Source organism: Lepus europaeus, chromosome 15, assembly GCF_033115175.1.
Source record: "Lepus europaeus isolate LE1 chromosome 15, mLepTim1.pri, whole genome shotgun sequence".
Classification (NCBI taxonomy): Eukaryota; Metazoa; Chordata; class Mammalia; order Lagomorpha; family Leporidae; genus Lepus; species Lepus europaeus.
In genome coordinates, this window is record NC_084841.1 from 65136227 (window position 1) to 65154758 (window position 18532).

Here is an 18532-nt window from a genome sequence, read left to right on the forward strand (position 1 = left end):
ATGAAGGCTTCCATCCTGTGTAAAACTTGTCACAAATAAATTTTGTGCTTTTCTCTTGTGGAATTACCTTTGGTCAATTTGCTTCTCAGGCCCAGCAAAAAGCCCTGAGAAGACAGTGGTAAAAATTTGCCGCCTGTAAAGACTACATTCCAAGATAACTTAGTTCAAGTAGTCAATTTTAAAGTCCTTTAATTAAAAGTCTGTGAAAAGAACATAATATATAATAAATGGTATCTAACCTCTGTTGAGTAGTATTTATTTTTAAAAAGGAACACAGGGCAGGCAATTGGCCCAAGGCTTAAAATGCTTGCATCCCATCCCCAAATGTGTGTCTCCCATACCTGCCTTTGTCTCTTGGCTCCAGGTTTCTAATACAGTCTCTGGAATCAGTGGTGATGCCTCAAGTATACGAATTTCTGTCACCCACATTGGGGAGACCTGCTTTGCGTTTCCAGCTCCCAGCTGTGGCCTGATCAAGTCCCAGCTGTTGTGGGCAATTTTGAGAGTGAACCAGCAGATAGGTACTGTCTCTCTCTGTTTCTCTGTGCCTCTCAAATAAACAAATAAAACTAAAAAGAAAAAAAAAATAAAACCCACAAATTGCTTCAAAAAAAGAAAAAGAAAAAAAAATGGATTTCTCCCTTCCCTGCCATTTTTCTTCAGGGCTTGAATTCTACCTTTTGAGTTTGATACTTTAAAAATATATTCAGCATGGTTCTGGCTGAACAGTTTATCAGGCAAGGAGTGAAGAATCAGGCATTCTGCAGCGACTGAATTATTGTGCCAAGTGCCTGATGCATCTCAGAAGGAAAACATGAGAATTTATATAACATAAAGTTCTGGTCCTTTTCTGATAACATTGAACCAGATCCATTTCATAGTTACAGATTTGCCTTCAAGTCTTCTACTTTGAGATAAAACGCTTTGCAAGTAGGCGAGGGAAAGTGCTGGCTGAAGGGAAGTACAAAAGCCACGGCCCATGTGCACACATTTGTGCACACAGACACACAGTCCATTAAAATTGTTGCCTCTTGGGTGTGAACCGAAAATAGAAATGTCACCTACTCTTGATTTATTCATGAGTTGATTATTCAGTTTATGGATCATCGAGACCTTTTATTTCTCTTCATTCTCCTCCTCACGCCTTCCCCTACCCCACTCCCACCGCTGCTGTCTACTGGTAAACCTCAGTTTTTCTCCTTTCTTTCATTACTGTCTCTAGTACAGGATGGGCCATGTCTGGGACACATGATTTAAATTAGCCAGCTGTTCTTCATTAGTTGTTATCAAACTAAGGACCAAATTATTTGGAAATTATCTTTACCATTTAGTTGTTTACACTATCCTTCTTTTATGGATAAACAAAAGGTCATTTTTAATAATTTCAAAAACATATCTGAAGCAACATCGACATAATCATTGTTTTTTTTTTTTTTTTTTTTTTTTGGTAATTTTCTGTAGACAGATCTCAATTTCCCAAGAAGTCTTCCCTAGTCTACCCATGGCTAATACAGTAACCCCAGCCACTTTTATCCCCTTAACCCACTTTATCTTGCATGTATGTTATTTGTTGATACAGCTGTCTTTCCACCTGTGTATTGTCTGTGTCTGTCTTTGGTCTAGAACATAAGTGCTGTGATAAGTAATTTGTCTTGGTCATTTTAGCACTCTACCTGCTTCAGAGTAAGCACCGATATTTCTTCAATAAACTGTGGGTGAAGGAAGCAGTTTACTCCCTTTCAAAGAAATGAGACACTAATACATAAAGATGATAAATTTACAAAGGTTAACTTATTTATCTCTAGGAAGGGTGGGATTAAGTAACACCTTGTATCTTTTTTTTAATAGACTTATTTTATTTTATTTGAAAGAGTTACAGAGAGAGAGAGAGGTCTTCCATCCACTGATTTACTACCCAAATGGCCCCAAACAGCTGGAACTAAGCCAGGCTGAAGCCACGAGCAGGAGCTTCTTCCGGTCTCCCATGTGAGTCCCAAGGACCTGAGCCATCCTCTGCTACTTTCCCAGGTGCATTAGCAGGGAGCTGGATCCAAAGTGGAGCAGTGGGACTCTAACCATCCCCCAGATGGGATGCCGGTGCTGCAAGCAGCAACTTAACCTGCTATGCCACAACTCCAGCCCCAATACCTTGTGTCTTACAATGTATACCTTGAACATCAACAGTGAACATTATTTGTAATTTTAAGCCACTTAAATTTTTTAATTTATATATAAACTAGAAGTTGAATATTTTGTGACTATGTGTTATTTAATATAATAGATTTTTTTAAAAAAAAATTCCAGTCCGGTAGTTAAAATTTGGTTTGTTTTATAAATATTTTCCAAAGCCTGTCTTTGAAATATTGCATCACTAGTGTAAATTAGTACATCCATTATGAAAAAACACTATGGTGGTTCCTCCAAAGATTAGAAATAGAATGATCATATGATCTAGCAATCTGTTAGTGGTTATATAGCCAAAGAAAAGGAAATCAGTATGTTCAAGAGATACTTGGACTCCTGTGTTTCTGAGAACACTTGAAAAAGATCATGGAACATGGAATTTAAAAGATAAGTGTATTTACCTGTAAAACATTTTGAAATCCATGCACAGCTTTTTCATAGTATGCATTTTCCACAAACTTTTTTGAAGCACCCTTGTATTACAGCACGATTCGAAATAGCCAAAATGTGCCGTCAACCTAGGTTTCCCTGGATGGATGAATGGATGCATGAGAATGAGTGGTATATGTACACAATTAAGTATTCAGTCAGAAAAAAAAGAATGAAATCTTGTCATTCATGAGCCTGGAGGACATTGTGTTAAGTGACATACATCAGGCACTGAAAGACCAGCGCTGCGCATTTTCCGTTACGTGTAGAACTAAGGAAGTTACTCTCATGGAGAAAGAGAAGAATCGATGTTACCAGAGGGTGAGGTGAGGGGGAGGATGGTTAACAGGCATAGGGCTGCAACCATATAGGAAAACTGGGTTCTCATGTCCTGTAGCACAATAGGGTAACTGTGGTTGACAACAGTTAATTAGCTATTTTAAGATAGCTAATAGCATTTTGGATTGTCCCAACACACACACACATACAATGGTAAAGGTTTGAGGTATTAATACATAAAAAGCAGACTTCATAGATATAATTCTAAGAAGATACCATACTTACCTCATAACCTCCCTCCCTCAAACCTGCCTTTCTTTCCTTTTTTTCTTTAATTTTTTTAATTTAAGATTTATTTATTTATTTGAAAGGCAGAGTTAGAGAGAGAGATGTCTTCCATCTGCTGGTTCACTCCCCAAATGGCTGTGATGGCCAGAGCTGCACGGATCTGAAGCCAGGAGCCAGAAACTTCCTCCAGGTCTCCCATGTGGGTACAAGGGAAGTGGAGCAGCCGGGACTCAAACCGGTGCCTATATGGGATGCCAGCACTACAGGCAGGGGTGGCTTTACCTGCTACACCACAGCACTGGCCCCTTTCCTTTAATTTTTGCAATAACATTTTTATTTGTATTCCATATATATACAGGGCTTTTTTTTTTTTTAAATCTATTTACTTATTTATTTGAAAGGCAGAGTTAGGCAGAGGCAGAGAGAGAAAGAGGTCTTCCATCTACTGGTACACTCCCCAAATGGCCACAATGGCCAGAGCTGTGCCGATCTGAAGCCAGGAGCCAGGAGCTTCTTCCAGGTCTCCAACATGAGTGCATGGTCTCCAGTTGCATCCGTTTTGTTGTAAAAGACAGGATTTCATTCTTATGGCTGAGTAGTATTCCATCACGTATGTACACCACAGTTTCTCTAAATGATGTGGATATTGACAAAATACAGCTGAACACTGGCTGTCACAGGTAAGATCTTTCAGTACATGTTGATTTTATTCATGAAATCATTATAAAGTTGTTTTGGGGGCTGGCACTGTGGCGCAGCGGGTTAACACCCTGGCCTGAAGCGCCGGCATCCCATATGGGCGCCAGTTCTAGTCCCGGCTGCTCCTCTTCTGATCCAGCTCACTGCTATGGTCTGGGAAAGCAGTAGAAGATGGCCCAAGTGCTTGGGCCCCTGCACCCACATGGAGACCCGGAAGAGGCTCCTGGCTTCTGGCTTCAGATCTGCACAGCTCTGGCCGTTGCGGCCATCTGGGGAGTGAACCAGTGGATGGAAGACCTCTCTCTCTCTCTCTACCTCTCTCTGTAACTCTTTCAAATAAATAAAATAAATCTTTACAAAAAAAAAGTTGTAATAAATTGAGAAAGATAGAGATGGCTTTTAATTTCTATCAGTTGAAAATGGGTATGTTTCTTTGGGCCAATTGTCTAGATTGAAGAATTGTTTTAATATCTTTAAATGTCAAATTTTACTTATTTTTCTGAAGAGGAATGAAAATAGTTTTGTTTTCCCCCCAATTAGGTAGAATGACTAATAAATCAATACTCCAAAAAAATAACAGCTGCCTTAGCTTAGTCATATATATCATCATCGATACAACCAGAAGGACAGCGAAATAATCAGTGTGCAGCAATAAAAACAAGAAAAACATTTGTAATGTAGACAAATCTTGGATTATTATAAAGCTTCTAAATGATATGATTCTTCAAATAGAGTTTTGTGTCATTCACAACATTAATTCATAAAATAGTCTTAATATTTGAAGAGGACATACTTGGATCATGGGAAAAAGAAATAGGGTGCTGACAGTACCAATAGAAGTTGAAATATATTTCTCAATTATTACGTAATTTTCTATAATTTTTTTTGTATTTTACTGACAGAAAACTATGAAAGTAGATTCATTTTATTTAAACTGGTGGCATTGAAGACAGGAGAACTAATTCTAACACAGATTTGGGAAAATATACCAAGTAACTTTAACTGAAATAACTCTTCCTGAGTTATAGTTGTACTTTCCTTCTTTATTATAATTGGTACTTTCGTACCAAGATTTAGTCTACTGAAGTTACCGTAGTGGATTGTTTCAGCTTGCCAGGCCTAGAGAAATGATCCCATCTCTGCACTCAGCCTTGAACCTTGCTCAACAAATGAAGCTCATTCGCGCCAGAAAATTTTAACTTTTTAAAATTCCCTTTCATTTTACACTTTGTAATTTCTGTGTATTTGTAAATACTGAAATCAAGAACTCATATAGAGACAGGGACCAGCCTGTTATCCTGATTTGTGTAATGACGTGTATAGTTGACTGCGTTGTCCCACTCCCTCTTGACTAGTTTAAACACTTTGCTTCCAGTGTTCACTGATTTATACTTTGGTCGGATGGCACAGAGCACCTGACCATGTTAATGTGTTGGGTGCTCTGAAATTGTAGAGGCCAAACAAGGGGTACCTGTTATCTTTCAAGCTCAATTGAGACCAAATGAATTACTTGAAAAAGAGGCGTCTAAAGTACAGACATTTTAAAACCAATAAAGAATTCACAGTAAGCATTGACATGTGCCTGTGATATTGGCTATGTTATTCAAATAATTTTCTTTTTCTCCCTAATCATGCTTTTTGAAGAGTTAATTTTTCTGGGAACTTGATAATCTGGAGAATTCTGTGGAAACTTTCTCAGGATATTATTAAAATACATCCATATATTCTTTTTTAATATTTTAGATAACAATATTGGCTAATCTCTACCATAATTTTGAAATAGTAATGACTGTCAATGCTAATTCAAGGTAGTCACACCTGTACTGTGGTATGGAAATATCTTTTATTTCTATTGGTAACCACTATTATGATTTGTTGCCTCTATAATAATTGAAGGAAATACTACAGAGATTAATGAAAGTGAAAAAGTAATAGAAATAAGGAAAAGTAAATGGAAGTATTTCAGATAGAGATTGAATGTGAAACACAATTTATTTTCCACTCCATTAGTGTTTATGATCTCTAAGATAACAACCTTAATTTATCTGATAATGTCACTGAATTTTAAAAATTTTCATTTTTCCCTGGGTAGACATTTGTATTGCCTAAAAATAATAATTTCCCTCTTTTCTTTCCTGTCTTTTTGTAAAATTTTCTTTTTTTCACTTACCCATTATTTCCATTTTCTCTTTTTAAACATGTTTAAAAACGTTGTTTATTTGAAGGGCAGAGAGAGCGGGAGAGGCAGAGAGAGAAAGAGACCTTCTGTCCACTGATTCACTCCTCATATGCCTACAACAGCCAGGCTAGGTCCGCGTCAGGCAAGACCAGGAGCCAGGAACTCCCTAGTGGGGTCACATCTGCCGCCTGCCAAATGCCTGAGCAGGAAGCTAGATCAGAAGTGGAGGTTCTGGTCAACCCCAGGGGCTCTGGTATGGAACACATATCCCAGGTGGTGGCTTAACCTGCTGTGACACAGCACCTGCTCCTCTTTGCAGTCTTACAGATTTTATATATATATATTTTTTATAAATTTCATAAAGCTTTGTTTTAATTGAATATTATTATGCTTTTCCAAACTATACCATGTAATATAGGTAGAAAGAAAGGAATTGTGTTTAATTTTTTTTAAATCTTTTTTAAATTTTTTTTTCATTTATTAAACTTTTATTTAATGAATATAAATTTCCAAAGTACAGCTTATGGGTTACCATGGCTTCCCCCCTCCCATAACTTCCCTCCCGCCCGCAACCCTCCCCTTTCCCGCTCCCTCTCCCCTTCCATTCACATCAAGATTAATTTTCAATTCTCTTTATATACAGAAGATCAGTTTAGTATATATTAGGTAAAGATTTCAACAGTTTGCCCCATATAGCAACACAAAGTGAAAAAACTACCGTTGGAGTACTAGTTATAGCATTAAATAATAGTGTACAGCACATTAAAAACAGAGATCCTACATAATATTTTTTAAAATTAATTAATTTTCTATGCCATTTCCAATTTAACACCAGGTTGGTTTTTTTTTTTTTTTTCATTTCCAATTATCTTTATATACAGAAAAAATATGGAACGCTTCACGAATTTGCGTGTCATCCTTGCGCAGGGGCCATGCTAATCTTCTCTGTATCGTTCCAATTTTAGTATATGTGCTGCCGAAGCGAGCACAGATTTTATATTTTTTCATTTAATTTTGGCCAAGGTCTCTAGAACTATAAGCAAGTGGTCTTAGTAGTCTCCTTTCTCTTGCTTCTGATCTTAAAGGGCATGCTAATTCTCTATTAGTGTAATATTCATGTAGGATTTTGCTCTAGGAAATTTTTGCAATCTCAAGGTAGGTTGGGGGCCTAAAATAAGATAGGGGGTTGAACTTTGGTAAGATTCCTGATTAATTGATTATATATGATCCATGAATTTTGAAATAGTAGTGAGAGTTAAACTAGTAACAAAAACTGAAAACTATTTTGAATTTATTTTGTTACAGAATTCCACTTAGCAGGTGCTACAGTGAAGTTCACAATCCTTGTAAGGCTTTTACCAACTTAAGAAAGTTCCTTTCCATTTATACTTTAAGGCTTCCATGTAATGAATAGGTAATGAACTTTATCACATGTTTTTCCTATATTAATTAAGCTAATAATATGATGTTGAACAACTTTCGCCTTCCGGAATGCCTCATGGCAATTCTATTTCCGTACAATGTTGGATTCAGTTAGCTAATATTTTATTTGGTGGTGGTTTTCCCCCAATCTAATTGATAAGTGAAATGGACCCGTATTTTCTTTCCTTACATTGTCAGGACATTAGCCTCCTAAAATGCACTGCACAGTTTCACTCTCTCTCAGTTTGCTGTTACAAATTGTAGTAGGAATCCATTAATATCCGTAGAGTTCATTACAACCCACTTGTAAACCTTGGCGTTTTGGAGGGGGCTGCTTTGACTGCCATCCCAAATGGTTTCATAGTTTTTAGTGTATTCAGGCCTACAGCTATTCTTTTGACTGTTTTGGTATATTCTGTTCTCCTTGAGATTTTCCTCTTTAATCTGGATTTTCTGATTATTAGCCTAGATTTATAACAATTAAAAAACCCCTTTAACATTTGATAACTCCCTTTTATTCCAAGTGTTTTTGCTGTTTTGTCACATCTCCTCGCCTCACCCTGACCTTTAATGAATCTTTGGGAAGGTTTGTAAATATTTGTTAAGATTTTTAGTCTTCAGAAAAAACCTTTGTTAGTCTCCCCTAATGCTTTATTGTTTGGAATTTTGTTGTTTGACGTTCTTTATTATTCCCTTCTTGCAGTTCGTGTTAAATGTTGTTCATAGTTCTTGGCTGTTGTGGGTATATTTTTTTTCCTCCTCTTTTTTTTTTTTTTTTTTTGACAGGCGGAGTGGATAGTGAGAGAGAGAGAGACAGAGAGAAAGGTCTTCCTTTTTGCCGTTGGTTCACCCTCCAATGGCCGCTGCAGCCAGCGCATCTCGCTGATCCGAAGCCAGGAGCCAGGTGCTTCTCCTGGTCTCCCATGCGGGTGCAGGGCCCAAGCACTTGACCCATCCTCCACTGCCTTCCCGGGCCATAGCAGAGAGCTGGCCTGGAAGAGGGGCAACCGGGACAGAATCCGCGGCCCCGACCGGGACTAGAACCTGGTGTGCCGGCGCTGCAAGGCGGAGGATTAGCCTGTTAAGCCACGGCGCCGGCCTTTCCTCCTCTTTTTTAAGCTTATGGTTTGGTTGTAAGATAATACAGGTAAAGTATTTGATAATCTTTATATCTTGTATATTTGCATCAACTTCCTGATTGTTTCTTTTTACAATTTGAATTATTTCTCCAAGACTGATGGTAGTCTGTGTTTCTGTGGGATACTTTTTGTGGTTCTGCGTGCTTGAGGAATTAGTATTCGGCCCTCACCTTTACGTGGCACTTTGGCTTGATAATAAATTCTAGAGTCAAAGTTGTTTTCCTGGGCAGGCACTGTGGCATAATGGGTAAGGCCTCCACCTGCGATACTGGCATCCCATACAGATACTGGTTCCTGCCCCAGATGTTCTGCTTCCAATTCAGCTCCCTACTGATGTGCCTGGGAGGGCAGCAGAGGATGGCTCAAGTACTTGGGCCCCTGCACCCACGTGGGATATCTGGAAGAATCTCCTGGCTCCTGGCTTCCATCTGACCCAGCCCTGGCTGTTGTGACCATTTGGGGAGTGAACCAGCAGATGAATGATCTCTCTCTTTCTCTCTGTCTCTCTTCCTCTTTCTCTCTCTTTGTCTCTCCCTCTCTCATTCTAACTCTGCCTTTCAATAAATAAAAATAAATCTTAAAAAATTGTTTTCCTTTGATATTTTAAAATGTTGCTACATTAGACGACCATACTCTTGTTTCAAAGTTTATCTCCTTTTTCTCTGGCTGCTTTAGGAACTTTACCTTTTTCTTTGTTTGTTTTAAAAATTAACATTAATATTTCATGGTGGCCAGCGCTGTGGCTCACTTGTCTAATCCTCCGCCTGCGGTGCCGGCACACCGGGTTCTAGTCCCGGTTAGGGTGCCGGATTCTGTCCCGGTTGCTCCTCTTCCAGGCCAGCTCTCTGCTATGGCCCGGGAGTGCAGTGGAGGATGGCCCAAGTGCTTGGGCCCTGCACCTGCATGGGAGACCAGGAGCACCTGGCTCCTGGCTTCAGATCAGCGCGGTGCGCCGGCCGTGGCGGCCATTTGGGGGGTGAACCAATGGAAGGAAGAACTTTCTCTCTCTCTCACTGTCTAACTCTGCCTGTCAAAAAAAATATATTTCATGGTGTAACTTTTTCCTTATTGTCCTGTTAGCCCTTTCCCTCTGTCTTTCTCTAATTCAGGACTATGTATTGTAGTTGTTACTGCAGAGATTTTCTTTGTGTCTCTCCCGTTGCGTTCCTCTCCACCATTTTTCCCTGCGACTCCTGTGCTCTGGGTGTTCACACATCTGCCCCTGTCCGCGGACTGCTCTTTCATGTTGTTGGATCTGGTAGCGGTTGCCAGGACTCGGCCTCAAGTGGGAGATGCTCCGAGGGAAGCTCTGTGTACTCACGACAAGTGGCAAGCTGCAGTGCTGTGAAGACACTGTCTCCCGCGGGATAGCTTGCCAGGGCTTTTACAGTGGAGTGCCTAGGACGTGGGAATACATCCAGGTTGTAGAGAAGAGAGGATGCTCAAAAATCTGACTCACGCTGGTTTCCTGCAGCTTCCTCGGTGGGACTGGTCTGGCTTCCCTTGAGTTCCATGTTCCAAGATAAGCTTTCAGGGAATATTCTCAGAAAAGCAAGCTCAGTGAGGTGGGCGTCCTGGCTCAGTGGGTTACCCCACTGCTCGGGATGCCCGCTTACCATATCAGAGTGCTGGTCCAGGTTTCCTCTCCAGCTTCCTGCTGCTGTGCCTGGAGTCCAGTGGATGGCGGCTGAGGATCTTGGGTTCCTGCTACCCTCATGGAAGCTCCTGCTTCAGCTTGGCCTAACCGTGGCTGTCGTGGGCATTTGAGGCATGAACCAGTGTGTGGGAGATCTCTGTCTCTCTCCCTGTGCCTCTCTCTTACTGTACTCCCAACCCCATCACTCTTCCTTTTAAGTAAATAAATAAAACTTTGAATAAAAAAACAAGCTTTTGAATAAAAAAGAAACTGTTTCAGTTTCTCTGCCAGGGTTCCTGTTTATCCCTCTTGCTTAAATCAGAAACTCTCGGTTACATTTCTTTTTCCATTACCTTTGGGCAAGAGTCCTGGTCTGGTTTTCTGTCAGTAATTTGGACTTTAGTTGTATTACATCTATTATATCTTATACCAATATTTTAAAATAATTTCTGTTTAATATTTCATATTCATATCTACATTACTTATTATCTTTCCTTATTGCCATAGGCATGTCATTTTTTAAAAAGCAGAAAGTGAAAGAGAGAAAAGGCTCCCATGTATGGGTTCATGCCCCAAATGCCTGCAAAAGCTGGGACTGTGCCTAGCCCAGAGCCAGAAGCCAGGAACACAATGCAGGTCTCCCAGATGAGTGGCAGGAACCCAATTACTTGAGCCATTACTGCTATCTCCAAGGTTCTGTATTGGCCAGGAGCCAGAGCTAGGAATTCAGTCCAGGCATTCTGATGTGGGAGTCTTAACCACTAGACTGAATGCCCAATTCCCTGTGTGATTGATACTTACTTTACATTGTTGGTACCTCTGTTAGAATAATTCTGCTTCAGCAGGTGCATAAATTCCCTCCACACAAGACAATAAAAGGAGTAAAAAGATGTCAGTTATGTAAAGTGCAAGATTGTGGTATTGATTTTGATGAAAAGACTAGAGCAGATCTAGGCAGCTCACCAGATAAACCTGGGGATTGGGCTGAGCAGAATCTGTGGTAATCCTGGCTATGGTTTGGTGCCACCTAGTGGCTGTTTCCTTCTCTGGCTTGAATTTCCATGGGCACGATTTTTCCTTTGGAGAGCTCCAGGACAGCAGCAGCAGCCACAGTACTTTCTCATTTTGTTGGCTTGATTGGAATGGTTAATCTGGGAGAAATGGGAGGACCCCACTCTGTTCTCTGCTTTTTTTTTTTTTTTTTGACAGGCAGAGTGGATAGTGTGAGAGAGAGAGAGACAGAGAGAAAGGTCTTCCTTTTTGCCGTTGGTTCACCCTCCAATGGCCACTGCGGCCACGGCGCCGGCCTGTTCTCTGCTTTTAAAGATGGTGTTGCCTGATGTAGCTTTGCCCTCTTCACGTCTTATCTCCCATCCTTTCCTCTCTCCTGCCAGAACAGGAAACCAGCATTATGTGTTTAAATCTTTGTCTTTCTTTAGTAGATGGGTGTTCATAGTTTGTTTCCAGATCAATTCATATATATATATATATATATAGAGAGAGAGAGAGAGAGAGAGAGATCTTCCATCTGCTGGTTCACTCCCCAGATGGCCGCAACAGCTAGGGCTGGGCCATGCCAAAGCCAGGAGTCAGCAACTCCATCTGGGTCTCCGCTTATGTGACAGGGTCCAAGTACTTGGGCCATCCTCCGCTGCTTTCTCAGGCACATTAGCAGGGAGCTGGATCGGGAGTGGAGCAGTTGGGACACAAAATGGTGCTTCTATAGGATGTAGGAACTGCGGGAGCTGGGTTTACCCACTGGACCACAGTTCCTGCCCCTTGAAAACAATTCTTACTTCTAGTTGTTATAATAAAAGATAAATTTTATTTACTTTGAAAGGCAGTTAGAGAGAGAGGTCTTCCATCTGCTGATTCACTCCTCAAATGGCTGCAACAGCTGGGGCTGGGCCAGGCCTAAGCCAGGAGCCAGGAGCTACATCTAGGTTTCCTATGTGGGTGCAGGGGCCAAGTACTTGGGCCATCCTCCACTGATTTCCCAGGTACCTTAACAGGGAACTAGATGGGAAGTGGAGCAGCCAGGACTTGAACTAGTGCTCTTATGGGATGGTGGCACTGCAAACAGTGGCTTTCACCTGCTACACCACAGTGCGAGCCCCCATAGTTTTTTAAGGAAAAGCTCAAGTCAGAGATTTCTATGAAACTCTCATATTCCGTATTGACAGGCAGTTTTGAAGGATTGTGCTGCTTTTTTTTTTTTTTTTTCCTTTTAACCAACACACTAGCCTTGTACCTGACTTCCTCTTAGATCAAGTCTCTAATTCCTGATTCTCAGAGCTTGAAAATATCAGTGTTGTTTGGGCTTCTTTTCTCCGATTCAAATTATGCAGTGAAAATAGCTGATAGCAGCCAAAGACTTATTGTTGGGGTCGGGGGAAGCCTGCTACTTTAAATTCACCAAAACTTATTATTTAAATGGAAATAGTGCAATTGCTTTCATTATGATCTGTAGACCGTTTAGAAATACGTAAGTTCTAGATATAGTGTTTCACATGCTTATGTTTAGGTTTTGTTTTTTTTTTTTTTTAAATTGGTTACTAAGATCTAATTTGGGTAGTTGGAATTTGTTCTAAATTCTCGGTGTGTTACCACTGCAGGAATGTATACTGGGCCAACTACTCTGTTGACTGGTTTTCTAGTGCTAGGTTATAGGGTGCTGTAATGTGTTAGGGAAAGGGAAGTTAAATGCTCTCTGGATGTTTTCTGATACTTGAGGAAGTAGAAGGGCTGCCTGACAGCCAGCGCCGTCGACCATCCCAGGGCCGAGTCTCCCTGTGGCTCAGGCATGCTGGCTCCAGCTCTGGTTCTTCGTGGACCTAATCTTAATGAACGCTCCGCAGAGTTTCTGTGTCTTTTGTATTTGAATTTCTTCCTCTCCTAGGAATCTCACAGTATTTTTCTTTTCGATAACTAAGTGCTTCTTTGGACCCGTATGAAAGGGTAGAAAGGAGAAGAAAAGAGAACTAATGCTGTGAAGTTCCTTCTGAGTTCCTGCTCCGATTTGTCCGCCCAGACTGTCATAGCACAGTGCCGCAGACTGGGTGGCTGAGACCACAGTTGTTTTCTCTCAGTTCCGGAGAACAGAAAGTTCAAGATAACTGGCAGGATTCAGTTGACCTAGAGGGCTCTCTTCCTGGCTTTCCAGTGGCTGCCTTCTTGAATGGCAGAGAGAGCTTTATAATGTTATGTTCCTATTGGATTAGGGCCCCTCCTTTATAACCATCATTAATCTTAATTACCTCTTAGGAGCCCTATTGACAGGTACAATCGCATCAGGCATGGGGGCTTCAATGTATGAATTTTGGGGAAAACAGTTCAGTCTGTAACTTGTATCATATCCCTGCATTGTAAGCACTCTTCTCACAGCTGCTGACATGCCTGCCTTAATGTGCTGGGCCTTCGAGATCCAGGTCTGACTGGTCTCATGGATGCAGGTTGATGCAAGCAGTTTCTTCGGCTCCCTTTGACAAAACACCTCACAGGATTGCCCCCAAATTCTCAATGCATAAATATTTCTTTCAAAAAAAATTATAATACAATATGTGTGTGGATAATTTAGGATCATGTATGTAGCTCCTTTAATTCTCTGTGGAAGGTATTATCCAGTCATGATTGAGTCCATACGTGCACATACTTAAGCACTGTTACTCTTTCTTTAGAAGATTTATTTATTTATTTGAAAGAGTAACACAGAGAGAGAGAAAGAGAGAGAGGAGAGGCAGAGAGAGAGAGAGAGAGAGAGAGGTCTTCCATCCGCTGGTTCACTCCCCAATTGGCTGCAACATCCAGAGCTGCACCGATCCAAAGCCAGGAGCTTCCTCCAGGTCTCCCACGCGGGTGCAGGGGCCCAAGGACTTGGGCCATTTTCTACTGCTTTCCCAGGCCATATCAGAGAGCTGGAACGGAAGTGGAGCAGCCGAGACTCGAACCAGCACCCACATGGGATGCCAACACTGCATACGGCAGCCTTGTCCTCTATACCATAGTGCCAGCCCCAAGCACCGTTATTCTTGCTTTCGAATCTGGTATCTCTAAGTATCTGTGACCTTGGACAAGCTGTTAGTTACTGTGCCTCAGTTTCTCTTCTGTGAAGTGGACACAGTTACATCACAGTTGCTAAATGGTTCATATTCAGGTAGTGGAGATTATGATTGTCATCTTCATTTGCTGCCCTTCCTAAGCCTTGAAGCCCAGATGGCTAGCTTGTTATTCCGAGTACTAGCCCTGCAGGCTCCTCCCTTTGTCATTACGGGCCTTGTTAACCTTCAGAAAATTCTGTACCCCATCTTGATGGGTGTGTGCTTACAGAAGATTATTCAGGTAGAGTAGAGAAATCAGAAGTCAACCTGTGCTATTCCCAATAATCTGAGAAGACTGTCAAACAGTTTAACAACTGTCCAGTTGCGGTGCCGTTTCTGTGAGATCTGTTTCCATACCGTGTGCTGTTCTGATTGTGTCACATTAAAACTGTTTAACACTTTCAAGTGATGTCTGATCAGTGTAGGTTGTGTAACTTCTAAAATGTCTATAAGCCATCGAGAACTCGGGCAGTTTGTTCCCAGGGCCCAACAGACTCCTTTTTGGTAAAACAAGAGGTTGTAACTGAAACACTGTTTACAACAATTTAAATATTTCTATTGCTTCTGAAAATGCCGCGAAGGCGTAGAGTCCCAATAAACAGGAAAACCTCCACAGTATCCTCTTGAAGAACGTGGTGTTGAATTTCTGTTACATGCTTAGGAAGTCAAGCCAGGAAAACACACGACAACAGATCTGGTTAACCAGACACTGGTTAACCTCACATCAACAAAACGTGCAGGAAAGAAGTAATAATAATAGCTCACTACCTGGCTCAGCTCTGAGTATTGTTTATCTAGTCATGGTTATGTAAACACTCAGTAAGGATCTAACCACGGTTATATTTCAATTAGATAGGAAAGGTTTGTGTGTATGTTGATCTAAGTGGAGCTCATTGTTCGTTTTCATATTTGAAAAGTAAGACGCCTAAAACTTGAAATCAAGAAATAACAGCAATTTAAGTGTGGTGGTTGGAGACAACTATAAATTCCAAGGTAATCATATGAAAGAGCTGGAAACCCCTCCAGGGAAGGATGAATGGGGTGAGGGTGGTGAGGGAAGACTAGTTTGCTGTTGTTTTATGTTATTTATTTGTGTTTATCTACTTGAAAGGCAGGAGTAGAGGGTGGAGAGAGAGAGAGAGAGAGAGAGAGAGAGAGAATGAGACTGATTCTCAAATGCCTCCAACACCCAGGACTGGGCCAGGCAAAGACCAGGAGCCTAGAACTCCATCTGGATCCTCCATGTGCATGGCAGGGGCTCAAGCACTTGGATCATTATCTGCATTAGCAGGAAGCTGGATCCGAAGTGGAGCAGCTGGGAAACGAAGTGGCACCCTGAAAGGGGATGCAGGCATCTCAAGAGGCGGCTTCACCTGCTGTACCACAACACTGGCTCCTGGTGTGCTATTTATTTACTTTTTTTAGAACAGACCTTCTGGAGTTATTTGATATTCAAGCCAGGTGCATACATAATTTTAATTAAATGAAAGTGAATAGTAAACAAAAAAACACAAACTTTTGCCCAGCGCTAAATATTTTGACTTTAACTTAGCTGATGTTTTGTTTGAATGTCAAGATAAGCATTGATTTTCTTTGGAAGTCATCATACTTAATTAATTTGCCTCCTATTAATTGAATGTCTGCCATGTGCCAGGCATAGCAGGGGATGTACATGTAAATTAGACCATAATCCTTACTTGCAAGGAAGTTGTGATCCTGTCAGGAGATGAGATATATGCAAATGATCCACTTGGAAGACGGAAGGCGGTGCCTGCCGGGAGAGCAGACCCTGAGCCTTCTCGCCTGCGGCCTCGGGTTCATAGTGCAGCTCGGATTTCTAATCATTTTAGTCTTGCGTCTGGTCTGAGGGCTGACTTCATTCTAGATTCTAATCTGCTTCGGTGTTGGTGACCATGACGCCTTTCTCCCGGCCTGCTGTTGGGTGGGCTTCACCTGTGAAGGCGCTCGCCCAGTTATAGCCCTGTCGGCAGGGACAGAACCTCTTCCCCAGTTCTACTTTCAATTCTCATTTTCCTCTCACTTGCGTCAGAGCAAACGAGTGCCCACAGCGGGGCAGAGGTGAAGGTACTGAAGGGTCACGTGTGATGTGTGTGTGAGATCGGAACCAGATGCCCCCTCAGCAGTCCTCCCTGAAAGGTGTGCTGAGGCATAGATTGTTCCAGCTGGAAGGGGGAGAAACCAGAAATACGCTTTTACAGATGCGAAAGAGGCCTGGAAAGGTTAAGTGGCTTATCTGAGAGGAAAACGCTAGGCTATTTTCAGAGTCACCGTGGAAGCCGCTATTCTAGATTTCTGCTAAAACGTGTGCCTGCTTATCGGGGCCTGTGCCCTGCTAGGCACTGCTGCAGAGATTCTCGCTTCAACGCCACAGCAGTTCTGTGTTGTGGAGTTACTTCCCACCTCTCCCCAACAGCCAGATAAACAAGTTTGGAATCCATTTGTAGGAACATATTTAAATCTCAGTTTTCCTAAGTGACTTATCTGAGGTTGACTTGCTACAAAGAGGCTTTAGAAACAAAAAAAAAAACGACGTGTGCCTTATAAAAACCCGGAAGAATTGCGTTATTTTGGATTTTAAAGCCCCTCCCCCCTCATTATCTGAGTTTCAGCCAGTTTAAAGCAATACAGTGTGTGGCAATAAAATCAATGTGTAAACCAATGGACGCACATGCTAGAAGTGACACCTGCCTTTGTAATGCTCAGGGAGGTGGCAGTGGGTCACATCCTGGGCCTGCTCAGTCTTTTCCATGGACACAAGCTCCCAGGACTCCTGTGGTGGTGCCTAAATCAGAGACCAACAAGTTCTGTTAAATCCCCACAAACCAGGGGAACCAGTTGCTAATGAATTAAAAATCACTTACTACGTTGCTTTAAAAAACACAAACAATTAGCAGGAACCTGTTCTTTCCTTTTTACAAATATGCATTTGAATCTCAAAATGCATGGTCCATGAACAAACATCAAAAATCATATCAGTTTGCAGATTTATGATTTTATAAAATACTACAAAGAAAAGATATAAGAACAGCCAGATGAAACAGTTAACATTTTATAGTGTGTGTAGATATATTAAAGTACACCACATGCTAAGCTTCAGTCCCCAGTAACATCTATTTTTGGAATAATTTTGCTCTGCCACAATTATGTGCTATCGTAATATTGTTCATATGTTTCAGTATGTCAAAGAAAAAACAGAAATATGTCTTGAGATATACGGATATAAACTTTTCGTCAGGATTGATTAAATAGGCTCTTTGATGGAGATAATCTGTAATACTCTTTCCCATCAGATTGCACCAGTTCTTTGTACACTCACTAGAGCCACACTCAGCTATTTCTAATACCGTAGATACGTAGGTAAAACAACATATTTAATGTGCAGGTTGCACAGTGTCATGCTGCGGTAAATTGTGAGTGAGCAGCATCCACATGTATACCTAATTTAAGGCGGGGGATGTCAGGATTGATTTTAACATTGGCACTGGAAGATTTTCTGAAGGACGTGTGCAGTGCCTCTGCTAGCCCTGCTGGAGACAGCAGAGAGTAGGACTGCCCTTTGTGTTTTGTCGTACCATTATTATTTAGCCTTTGTGGGAGAAAATACATTTTTTGTAAAATTATGGCTTCTCTTAAACTATGAAATATTACTTCTATAAATTAACATATGTGGCTTCCTTGGAAGGCAACTGAGTAGGAATCTGTTACTTTCCAATATTAAGAGAGTTAAAAGAGCTGCTTGAGAAATTAGCAGCATTTATGATTTCCATGTTTTCTTTGTGTTCTTTTCTTCCCTTGGGAATCAATACATCATGTTCATGGAATGTTCTGACAGCGATTTTAACAGAGTCACAGCAGTTACTTAAACAGTGGGGAGAAGGACACTGTGGGGGCAGTCTTCTTTCTAGGTGGGTGTTGAATCTATGGACAAGTGGACAGTTCTGAAATTAGTCACTGTTGTCTGCTTTAAAACATCAGAGATGTAATTTAGCAAGTTCAAGCTTACTGGGGGAAATTCTCTTGAGGATGTTGGATTTTTTAAACAAATTGTTTTTCTTTCTTTCCCAGAAACACAGTTTATATTTATTGCAAGATATAATATCTCGTTATCAGTTTCTTTCATATTATGCAGCTTGATATCCCTTAAATTTGAAATTGTAGA

General features: G+C 41.1%; 1 protein-coding gene and 1 non-coding gene across 2 annotated transcripts in view; one reads left to right on the forward strand and one right to left on the reverse strand.

Annotated features, from left to right (window-relative positions):
• The window catches only part of FBXL17 (F-box and leucine rich repeat protein 17), a 553738-nt gene that overhangs the window by 120900 nt on the left and 414306 nt on the right, over positions 1-18532 (forward strand). The window lies entirely within an intron of this gene.
• Positions 6941-7047, reverse strand: LOC133774771 (U6 spliceosomal RNA). The gene has a single exon (XR_009868148.1). It is a non-coding gene; the product is annotated as a U6 spliceosomal RNA (small nuclear RNA).